This window comes from Mesocricetus auratus, unplaced genomic scaffold (assembly GCF_017639785.1).
Source record: "Mesocricetus auratus isolate SY011 unplaced genomic scaffold, BCM_Maur_2.0 Super-Scaffold_100021, whole genome shotgun sequence".
NCBI lineage: Eukaryota > Metazoa > Chordata > Mammalia > Rodentia > Cricetidae > Mesocricetus > Mesocricetus auratus.
In genome coordinates, this window is record NW_024429202.1 from 38,308,150 (window position 1) to 38,320,128 (window position 11,979).

The window sequence follows — 11,979 nt, forward strand, 5'->3', positions numbered from 1 at the left end:
CAAAATACCTCAAAAAACAGCTGCTCATTCTAATATCTATTCTAGATACAGTCAACTTGGCTAAATACCTACAAGCCATTAACCTTTTCATAAAATTAGCTTTGTGATAATTTTCCTCTACTACAGATTTGTTGGAATGTTTATAGTATGTTGCATTAGTATTACTGGGCTCTGTTAAAGACATGTTATTCTGAGCAATATGATATGGGTACTAGGACCCAAAGGTGGCTTTCCAACATGAGCAGTGTTGCCAAGACCACACTGCAGCTTCTACATATGTCATTTTATTGCAAAGATGAATATGCCCCATAACCCCTTCTAGGGTCTATCATTTGTATATGATGGAAGTACCCACTAAATTGTTGTTGGATAGATTTCTAGCTGTGTATGGACTTTTCACATTTCTTCTTATTAGCATGTTTAACACCATTCTTCTAATGTGAATAAAGACAATGAATGGTTTTGTAGAATAGTGATGAGAACAGTCAGATTATATTAGGAAATTCTCCATAATTGGAAGCATGGGTTTTTTGGCAGGGAGATAAAACATGTTTACTCTGAAAGCCATGTCTGTCCTGGAATTCAGTATGGAACAAGTTGGCCTCAAATCATAGACATCTACATGGCTGTCTCTCAAGTGCTGGGATTAAAGGCATATGCCACCATGTCCAGCTGAGGTATATTTTAAATGGCTTATGTTTCAATCAGAGATGAACAGCAATGCTTCTCACAATGTGACAATATTTTAATGTCAAATCATTTCACATATCATCAATATTTGGTTGTATCTTTGCCTTGCTTTTTGATTTAACATTTTAAATCTGTTTTAATGCTATCTATACATTTGTGCCATAGTGTGGTGTGCATATGACACTCAGAGGACACCGAGTTCCTCTATGTGTGTTTTTGAGATCAAACACAGTTTGTAACATTTGGCTGCATGTCACCTCAGTGAACTCATTGAGGATCAAAAATATTATGTATGTGACCTTCATGATTGCAGGTCAAACCCCCCATCAGTTGAGTAGAGTACCTCTGTGGCACTATCTCCCCTTATACCAAATGGAGGAAAAGGTGAGCAAGAGGTCATCCAGCTGGAAAGCCCTGGGCCCTATGTTCTAAATCTCAAGGCACATTCTGTTCATCTCCCCCACTCATCACTACACCAGCAGGTGTTCAGGAATATCCCTAAAGGCACAGGCTCCAACGGTACCATTTATGAGGAAGAGTATCCAGTCAGTAGTGGCCACTGGATGTCCTGTTCAACCTGCACAAATTTCTGGAACCTACAACACATGTATCTATTATTACCCTAAATCCAGATGGGTAGATTGCAGTGTAAGAATACATTCACCAACAAATTAAGCAAGTGGTTGGTTCAATAGCAGTGAGTCCTGAAAATCCCATCTCAGATGAAGCTGAATAAAACAACTTTAAAATTAATTTTATGAAGATGATAGAGGCTATTTAAGAGGAAATGAAAAATTTACTTATATAAATCCAGAAAAATAGAAAAAATCAATAAGCCCCATTTAAGAAAGCCAATAATGACCAATAAAGCATGTGATAGAACAGATCATTTCTTAAAAACTGAAATACAGACAGTATAGCAATCACAGACTGAGGGTATTCTGTAAGTGGAATATCAGGTAAAACACAGAGACTACAGATACAAGCAGACCTGACAGAATGTAAGAGATAGAAGAAATAAGATCTTAAAAATTATTTTATGACGATGATAGAGACCCTCAAAGAAGAAGCAAGGAAATCCCTTAAAGAAATAGAAGAAAAAAAAACCAACAAAGAATCCATGAAATGGGGGAAACGGCCAACCAAAAAATTCAAGAAACAAACAAAACTCTCAAAGAATCTAAAGAGTACCAACAAAAAACAACTAGACAAATTAAGCAAACAACTCAAATAGTTGAAGGATTGAAAGCTGAAATAGAAACAATAAAGAAAACACAGAACGAGGGGATGCTGAAAATGGAAAAGCTAGGTAAACAATCAGGAACTACAGATGCAAGTATCACTAATAGAATAAAAGAGATAGAAGAGAGAATCTCAGTTGTTGAAGACTCGTTAGAGGATATACTGTCATCAACCAAAGAAAGTATCAAAACCAACAAATCCCTAACACAAAATATCCAGGAAATATGGTACACCATGAAGAAGCCAAACCTGAGAATAATAGGTATAGAAGAAGGCAAAGAAATACAGCTCAAAGGTATAGAAAATATATTCAACAAAATCATAGAAGAAAACTTCCCTAACCAAAAGACGGATATGCCTGTGAAAATACAAGAATCTTACAGAAAACCAAATAGGCTGGACCAGAAAAAGAAGTCACCTCGCTATATAATATTCAAAACATCAAACCTACAGAATAAAGAGAAATAAGAGCAGCTAAAAAAATGGCCAAGTAACATATAAAGGCAGACCTATCCAAATTACACCTGACTTCTCAATGGAAACTATGAAAGCCAGAAGATCCTGGACAGATATCCTACAAATGCTAAGGGATCAAGGATGCCAATCCAGACTACTATATCCAGCAAAGCTTTCAATTACCATAGATGGAGAAAACAAAATATTCCATGACAAAGCCAGATTTGAACAATACGTATCCATGAATCCAGCTCTACTGAAAGTCCTGGAAGGAAAACCTAGACCGAACAAAGATAACTACACTCACAAAGACACAGGCAATAGAAAACCCCACTTTAACAAACACCAAAAGAAAAAGGGAGGAGAAACTACACACAGTAACTCCACTACCAATAAATCCATCACAAACAAATATAATCAATCAATGGTAATTAATATCCCTCAATGTCAATGGTCCCAACTTGTCTATAAAAAGACATAGACTAGCAGAATGGATACGAAGACAGAACACATCCTTCTGCTGCATACAAAAAACATGTCTCAATGTCACAGACAGATGTTACCTTAGAGTAAAGGGTTGGGAAAAGATTTTCCAATCAAACAGACCCAAAAAATAAGTGGGTGTAGCAATTCTAATATCTATCAAACTAGACTTTTAATTAAAATCAATCAAAATAAATGACGAAGGACATTTCATATTCATCAAAGGAAAAGTCCATTAAGATGAAGTCTCAATTTTGAATATTGATGCCCCAAATAAAAAGGCACCCACATTCGTGAAAGAATATACCACACATTTCCAATTATATAATACCATTTCAATGCATGCTTGTACTGTGCTTTTATCATATTCTTTGGCACTATTAAACTCCTCCCAGCATATATTTATGACTGATACTATGACATTCACAACAACTCTGGTCCCTACTTCTTCAGAACCCAGACAACACAAAATATGTCTGATTTCTGTTTATGGACCTTCTTTGTGTCATATAAAATTACATCTAGTTCTAGCTACTTTATTTATAACACAAGGGTTCACGAATCACTGTGATTAGTGTGGTCTCTTCCCTTTAGTTTCCTTTCATGTTATGCAAATGTTCAATTTCTTTACTTTTAAGTATCTTTCTGTCCCAGTGTGTTGTTGAGATGGATGTGAAATATCAATGATTCTCACTAATGACTTTCTCATCAATGTTTAGTGAGGAAAGGTGTTTATATGTCATTTACGTGCTTATTTCTTTGGATATTAGGGGTAATACTGACACAGGCATCAGTTTGGAGGAATTTCTTACCTTTCCTTTTCATGAAATATTTTCTATAACCTTGGTATTTGTCTTAGTTTCTAGAACTGCAACAAAACACCCTTACCAAGAAGAACGTTCAGAAGGAACAGGTTTGTTCAGCTTATACTTCCAAGGTCACTGTTCACGACTAAAGAAAGTCAGGTCAGGAACTCAAATAGAGCATGTTACTTAAAACAGGAACTGATGCAGAGGACATGGAAGGGTATTGCTGACTGTCTTTATCAGTCTGTTTTTGTATATAACCCAGGAACAAAAGTCCAAGTAGTGTACTACTCATATTGGATTTGGTCATCCTTCATTGCTTACCAATTTAGAAAATGTCTAAAAGCTGTATCTCGTGGAGGCATTTCATCAACTGAGGTCCATTCTTCTCTGGTGACTCTAGCTTGCATAAGGTGGGTCTACAAATTTCTCCAGTGCATTGGACAGGAGGGCAGGGCAGGGAAGGGGAGGAGAGGGAAGGGGAGGGTATGTGTTCTTTTGGCTTTGACTGTAAGGGAGAGATAACTAGAAAGTGCCCTCTGAGAGGGTAAATTTGTCATTTACAAAAGGTTATTTATTAAAACAGCATGGTCAGTACCAGTCGCTGAATGAGCTCTGTTGATCCCAAGCCCTCATACCAAGGCCCACTGCTGGCAGAGTCATGTCAAGTATGTGAGGAGCTGGCGAGGACCAGCCATGGTTTTGGAGACTCTCTGCTTCCACCTCGGCCCCCTCAGGACATGGAGCCAGCCCTGCTACCAGGGCGAGCCTGGCTGCTGAGGAGGCACACATGGAGAAGCTTGGCAGAGGATGCTCAGTAGGCTCCTGGAGCGGTGAAATCCCAGGAAGCTCGAGTTGTGTGCAGACCAGGTGGCTGCTTTGCTCTCTGCGGGACTCTTGCCGATCTGCAGTCTCCTGGGCCACAGCATGGAGGAGACAGCTTTGGGGAGCAGGGTGAGCTCTCAGCTGATTGGAGCGCTGGTCCCGTGGTCTCCTGGGGCTCAGGAGGCCCTGCTTTGGGCTGCAAGCTTGCTTGCTCCATCCCAGTTCCCAAGGGCAGTGGCGATGCTAGAGAGGAAAAAGGCAGCAACAATTACAAGAATCTGCCCATGGGCTGCATGCCCGAGGGTGCCGATGCAGCACTACAGGACTTGCCTTCCCCTGGTGTGGACTCCTCCAAGGCCTTGGAGGACAGCCACTTGTGCTCGCGCAGGCTGTAGAGCCAGTTGTGAGAGGCCAATTATCTGCTGATTCTGGCCAAGCAAGACCTGCGGTGAGGCAAACAGGTAGGAAGCAGGGCTCGGCTCAGCAGTCACTTCATCCACAAGGTACAGCTGTGCTTCTATCCTGCAGTCCCCAAAGCGATGATGGCAGTTCACAGCAGGTGTCCCCGCCCCAGGACTCTCCAAAGAAATCTGGGATAGGAAGGCCACTGAGTCCTCGGATGAGGCTGTCCAGTTGCAGAAGTCTCACGAGCCTCTGCCTGAGCCCCGAGCCACCTTTGCTCCTTTGGTAGGCTAGAGACAGCTGGATAGCTGGATCATCTGCAGTGTGCACAGGGACAGGGACCAGCTTCCACCCTCCACTCCCACTCCCACCATGTGGAGGTGGGATAGATGGCTGGAGGAGGGGCAGCCACAGGGTTGCTGCATCCACAGCCCTCTTGCCTCCTACCTGCCAGAACCTGGGCCATTCCTTTAGGGACCTTGTTGGGGACCTCTGTTGTAACCAGAAGCCAAGAAGACCGCACCTTCCCTAGGGGACTCCCCTCCTCAAGCCACCTGCAGTGACAGTTAAGAAGCTGCAGGAGTGGATGTACAAAGGACATCTGCTGTCCCTGGGGATGAAAGGTCAGGCTCCTAGGACAGCACCCAAAGTTTCCGGGGAGCAGGAATCATCTCCAAATTTGGGCAGTTGGATAGGGCATGAAAAGCACATACTTTAAGTGACTAAGGACTAGTGAATCATACGGACAGCAGACTTATTTGAGAATGATTGTTGGTCTCCATTGAAGAAAGAGGGACCTGAAGATATAAAGGATATTGCTGAGCTTGGAGGTCGCCAACCCCTTAACAACATCACTGTTTCAAAGAAACACAATTGGCTGTATCAGAGCACCCTGAGGTTACAGAGTCTGGAAGTGAGTAAGCAGTGTCAAGACAGATGTAATTTCTCCCACTCTCTGTTTCTCCACCCAGACAAAGGCAGTCACTGACTTTCTGTAAGTCCTCCAAGGAACACTGCACTCATTTGATGTGTAATGCTGGCAGTGACCCCTTATCAGGAAACTGCCCTATAGACTTCAGTGAGGATAAAGATGCAGATAATGAATGAGAATTATGGTACAATCCTATCCCTGAGGAAGCTTGCCATAGAAAATGTCTTGCATCTTGAGGAGGGAAACACTGTCACAATGAGGTTCCCTGCTCTCAGTGTGAGCATCTTGTCTGCTAGAGACCCGAGGAAGGTGGAGCCTCATGGTGAAGAGTTGCTGTGTCCTGCCCAACCCACAGGTGATCTCCAGACCACACAGTCAAATGGAATTATTTCTGTAGATTCCATCCATTCTACAAAAGCTAAGCAGCAGTGCAAGCAGAGGTTAGGGCACAGGACACAATGCATGATGGCAGAGGACAGCCCTATGTTGAAATCTGCTTACACAGGACCTGGGATCTTTGTTTCTACAAGCAGGACTGAACTGAGAGCTATGGAACCATCTTTTCCAGGCCCTAGCCCTGTGAAGAAAGGCATTACAATTACATAGTCTTTGCCAGATAAAATAAAATTTCCACATACTGTGAGACAACTTTCCATATAAATGAAAAGGTTGGCAGTTTTCCGCCAAACCTGGGTGCCAGGGGAACCTTGCACTATGTGAACAGCCCAGATAGTACACATTCGTTGTCTAAATGTAACTGTTGGAAACTCTTTCATAGTGTTGCTCTGTCCTCTGTGAACCCAACAAGGAATGTTATAAGCTAGTTCCATCTTGATACCACTGTATCATCTCAGCAAAACTTACCAGAATAAAGCCAATGGGAGCTAAACGTATTCCTGCAAGGGAGGGTACCTCAGTAATGGTTACTCACGCAGACTCAAAACCAAATTTAGCCAGCATGGATTGGAGCACAAACTTGGAAAAGGAAGAGAAGCCATTCCAAGCAGTTGTAGAAAAAAGGAACTAGATATAGATGCCTTTAGACATTACAGCTTTGCTGAACAACCCCAGTACTCACAGTACATATCAGGGCTCATAAGCAGGCACTTCTATGACACAAAGGGTTTAAAGCCACACCAGATAGATTCCAAAGATGTCTTTTGTGCAATTCAGGTAGATTCAGTAAACAAACCCAGAACAACTTTGCTCGCCTGACGTATGACGTTTTTAGACAAGGACCACACTTTCAATAAAGAGATTGAAAACACATAACATTTGAGACTGGTGGTGATCAGTTGGGAAGCCACTTCAAGGAGAAGTCGAGTGTGCTGTCATGGCATAATTGTCCTGCCTACATTTTTCAGAGTGACAAAGGCACATCATTTGTCTGTCATACTTGAACGCAGAGGCCTTATTAAAGTCAAGGTGACCCTCATGGAACAGTGGGAGGATTCTCTCCATAGCCTAGACAAAAACTGTGAATCAGTCATGGTTAGTGTTGACATTCAGAAAGTCATAGAGAAAGAAAATGTGGCCTCGATAGCACTGCTGTTGATAGAGACATGCATGGTGGAGACTGAAGGGAGGTGCTGCCAGGTTGAAGGGCTGTATCAATTGTGTGGTTCAGCAGCTGTCAAGAAAGAGCTTCAAGAGGCTTTTGAGAAGGATAGTAAAACCAGTACCCAGATATAAATGTAACAACAGGTATTCTTAAAGACTAAGAGAACTTTCTTCTTCACTGACAACAAAGCAGCTGTATGAGGTTGTATTACATGGAATGGTGAATAGTCTTTGAAAATGTGAACAAATGATTGTGAGAATGAGTTCGGTGACTCTAAGTTCACAGCTGGCGTGCCGCATTGATTGCTGGATGTTGGGAAGGCAACCATAAAGATGCTGTAAGATCACCTGAAACTGGCAGCTTCGTACCATGAAGTGAATGAGACGACCTGCCAGAATTTGACTGTATGCTTTACTTCAGTATTGCTTAACCAGAGACAACAGTCTTTGTCACACAGCAGAATTTTCACCGATACTGAAGAGTTCATAAAGGTTTTGGACTTTAAGAAACACATCAGAGTTCTCCATTACTTGCTCCAGCTCTAGCCAATGCAATGTTTAGCTATCAAAGAACACCCAGACAATTTGCCTGGAAAAGTCATCTCTGAATCATTTGAGGCAAAAAGAAAAGAGCAACCATGTGTATTGAATTTGATCAGTACAGATTCATTGGGGTTCTGAGGCCAGGGCAGAGGAGACTAGACAGTCCACTCAGCAACTGCTCTCCAGGAGACTGGAGCAGCTATTGGGCAATTTATTTTTTAAATATGAAAGAAATGTCAAAGATTTGGATTATGATGACGCTGCCTTAGAAGATGGGGAAAGTGGATATCATCACAAAACCGATGGAGCAGAGGTCAAGATTGGGCAGCAATTCCTCATGTCTAAAGGCTGCAAGTTCTAGAAGTACTTGACAATGGAGACAATCCAGTCTATGATGAGAGAGAAGGCTAACCTCAGAGATCTGCAAGAAAGTATCTATGCTTTGATTGGCCGTCTGGAGCATGAGCTCATCAAGAACAAGCTGAATATGAGTGTTTGAGATATGGGAAGTTTTATTTGTGATAATGTCATCAGGTTTCAGGTCAATCCTCAGTTTACTTTCTTACTCGTCTCATGAAATTACTTAAGTTAATTTCCAATAAGTTCATGTGATTCAATTACAAACACTATTCATCAATATGATTGTTTGAGTTATTTCTGTTTGGGGGCCATAAAGGTAACTTTCATTTTGGAGGACATTTTAATAAACCTTGCAGGTCAACTGATGGAAAATTGGGGGTGTGTATAGCGTCAGGCACTTTTTCCCCCAATGGCTTTGGTGCATTGTGAGAATGGCTGTTCTGTAGGTGGGAACAGGCATCACCTGCAGAGGACATTGCAGCTGACCATGCTGATTTATGGTCGGAGTCCCTGTGCAATGCTATTTGGTCACATTTCATTTGCAATAATAATGCTGCTATAAGAAAATTTTATAAATATAAATTTATACAGATATTAATTAATGTATTTTGTATTAACATTCAGTAATTAGTTAATCTCATAAAAATTAAATATTTTTATGATTCTGAGAACATGTACCTATTTGTAAGTGTATTGTAGGTATTGATTTTAAATAAAGAGAAGGAGTTGACTGTAGAATTTCGTGTATGTCATGAGGCAAAATATATTGCTTAAAAATGTGTTCTTCAGGGAAAGACCAATTAGGTTAAAAGATAAGTTACATAAAAGCCACTTGAATGAAAACACACTAGAAGTGTTTGAAGAGAATGATGGTGTTCCAGTTTTGCTTCTTAGACACAGGCTCCCTGTGAAAAATCATACGCTAAGAACCCTTCAGCTGCACTAGTGACCTAAGGAGACTTCCCCTGTTCTATGCATTTTTGCATTCTGTGATGCTGTATTCATTTGTAGTGGTACACTTAAAATGTTGACCTCACAATTGCCCTTGTTCCTAATAAGACATCTTGGCAGGATGCTACATGTTACCATTTTTTGTTAACTTATTATTAAGTAGATATATGAGGGAGTTGTTACAGAAACCATACTGGTGTTTGAAAAGATGTAAATTTAAAAGGCTTTTAAAAAATAAATGTTTAAAAAAACTTGTATACTGACAGATGTGTAATTTTTGTTTTGTTTTGTTTTTTGGTTTTTCGAGACAGGGTTTCTCTGTATTGCTTTGGAGGCTTTCCTGGAACTCACTCTTTAGACCAGGCTGACCTGGAACTCACAAATATCCGCTTGCCTCTGCCGCCCAAATGCTGGGATTAAAGGCATGTGCCACCAACACCTGGCCAGATGTGTAATTTTAAAAGTATAAATGAAAATTAACAGGTTAAAAGTGTGACAGCTATGCAAAAACTGGCTTATTAATATTTTTCTAAATATTACAGTATTTAATGTTAAAACCACTTCTGTATAATACATGTAACATTTAGGTATTTAATCTCAAGGCCATTGTTTAAAGAAAAATAACTTTTTTGTTGTTTTGCGAAACAGGGTGTCTTTGTATTGTTTTGCATCCTGTCAGTCCAACCTGGCCTTGAACTCACAGAGATCTGCCTGCCTCGGCCTCCCAATTGCTGGGATTAAAGGCATGGACCACCACCACCCAGCAGAAAAATAACTATTTTTATGTGAGACCTTCATTATTTACAACTTTGTGTAACAAATACCAGATACTATGCACCAGGTATGTGTCATGACAAAACAAATTATTGTTAAATGTTTTGTAGGGAAAGTATCTGTTTTCTTCCTTTTGTGTCAACGCAGTATGTGAGTCAAATGAATGACTCCAGAAATGTAACTTTTATTAAAAATGTCATAACAGTAAAAAAACAAAATAACACAGTCAAAATACAATGGAGGAAAACATTTGTTGGTCAAAGGAAATGGGTATCTTATGAACTGAATGATCCTCTCTTTACTTTGTATCTTACAAGAAGGTCCAGAACTCACCAGGGAGTGGTTCAGAAACAAAGCAAGTGCTCTGAGTATGTGGCAAATTCACCTCTTCATCATCTTCCAGGCCCTGAATATCCTAGATTCAGAGGTTGTGGGTCCAACTAGGGGCTGGTCATTGGGCATATTGGGCCCTGTGCATAGTTCCTTTGTGGAGAAATCTGTGTTCAGAAAGTATGAAGTTCTTCCATCTAGTATTGATTGATGTGAGGAAAATTTTCAGGTAGGTTTTCCAGAGTATTCATGTTGATTGGAATATTCCCTGTAGCAATGTGGATATAACAGGCCATTGTAAGACTTCTTTCAGGGACTATTTCATCTGAACAGGGCATCAGCTCCAGGCAGGAGTAGTTGTTGTCAATGCTGTCGCTTTGACATCTCATCCATGTTCCTTGCACACCAACCTCCTGAAAGTGACCCTTCTCCACTTCTATAATTGTTGGAAAGCTCATTCACTGGTTCTCCTCTTCAAGTGCAGAAGTGGATGAAGAGCACCTATAGGGCTGCTGTTCAACCAGGTATTTCCATTTTGCTGATGACACTCCCCATAGCTCAATTTGTGTTTCCAAATATTGAAAGTTGCTGTTACTTTATTATTTGACTGTGATGACACAATCTCTTCACAGGTGTAGCCAATGGTACACATAGTATCTATCACCCTGGGAAGGATTTCTTTACTTGCAGGTTCTACATGCTCTTCAATGTGGCCCAGCCACCTTCTTCCCAGGAGCTGACATATTGTTTTCCTCTGCTTGATGGGGACTGTGAGTAATTGTGCAAAGAGCATGTGACAGGGCTTTGACAGGTGGACAGGAATGGGATAATTTGTTTTTGGTGATGAGCTTGTGATTACCATGAATTGTGGTTTCTTCATATGGAAATTTTCCTGTGACCTGTACATATAGGACAACCCCCAAGCTCCACATGTCAACTGCTAGCCAATCGTAGCATTTTCTTGCCAAGATCTCAGGAGCCATATAGTGCAAGGAGCCACAGATCTTCAACATCTGCCATCTGCGAGCTGAATAGACATTCTGAAGTCACAAAGATTTATATTTCCATCTCTGTCAATGAGGATAATCTCCAATTTAACATCACGATGTGCAATGAGTCTTTGGTGGAGAAAGTGCACACAGTCAAAACCTGTTAGAATATAGGTCTAGCTTTCTCCTCATTTACATAGCCTATCTCTTGTCAGGAACATTGCCAGATCTTTTCCTGCAACATACTCCATGACCACATAAGAAACTTTCAGTGTGTCACAGACTTGAAAAATTTGAACTATGTTTCTGTGTTCCAAAGTCTAAAGGATCTCTACTTCTGAGTTAATATCAGACACAGCATTCTGATTTTTCTCAAGCACCTTGATAGCAACTTCTGTATTTGTAGGAAGGTGACAGGCAAGCTTCACTTTCCCAGATAAACCAAAGCATAGAGATGTTAACATTCTGAAATCCTTTTCAAGGATGTCCTTGTCCAAGGGACTGACTGTGATGTTCTCCTTCATTTCAACCACTATTGTTGTTGGCAATTCCTATGGAAACAATGCTAGAACCAAAAATTAAAGCAATATTAGGATGGAGGTTTAGTGCTATGAATTCTCTACCGTGAAATATAGGA

The 11,979-nt window shown here is 40.8% G+C and overlaps 1 pseudogene; it reads left to right on the plus strand.

The window, feature by feature from the left end:
- The first annotated feature begins 4,604 nt into the window (after positions 1-4,604).
- Positions 4,605-8,437, plus strand: LOC121133265 (annotated as a pseudogene).
- The last annotated feature ends 3,542 nt before the right edge of the window (positions 8,438-11,979 follow it).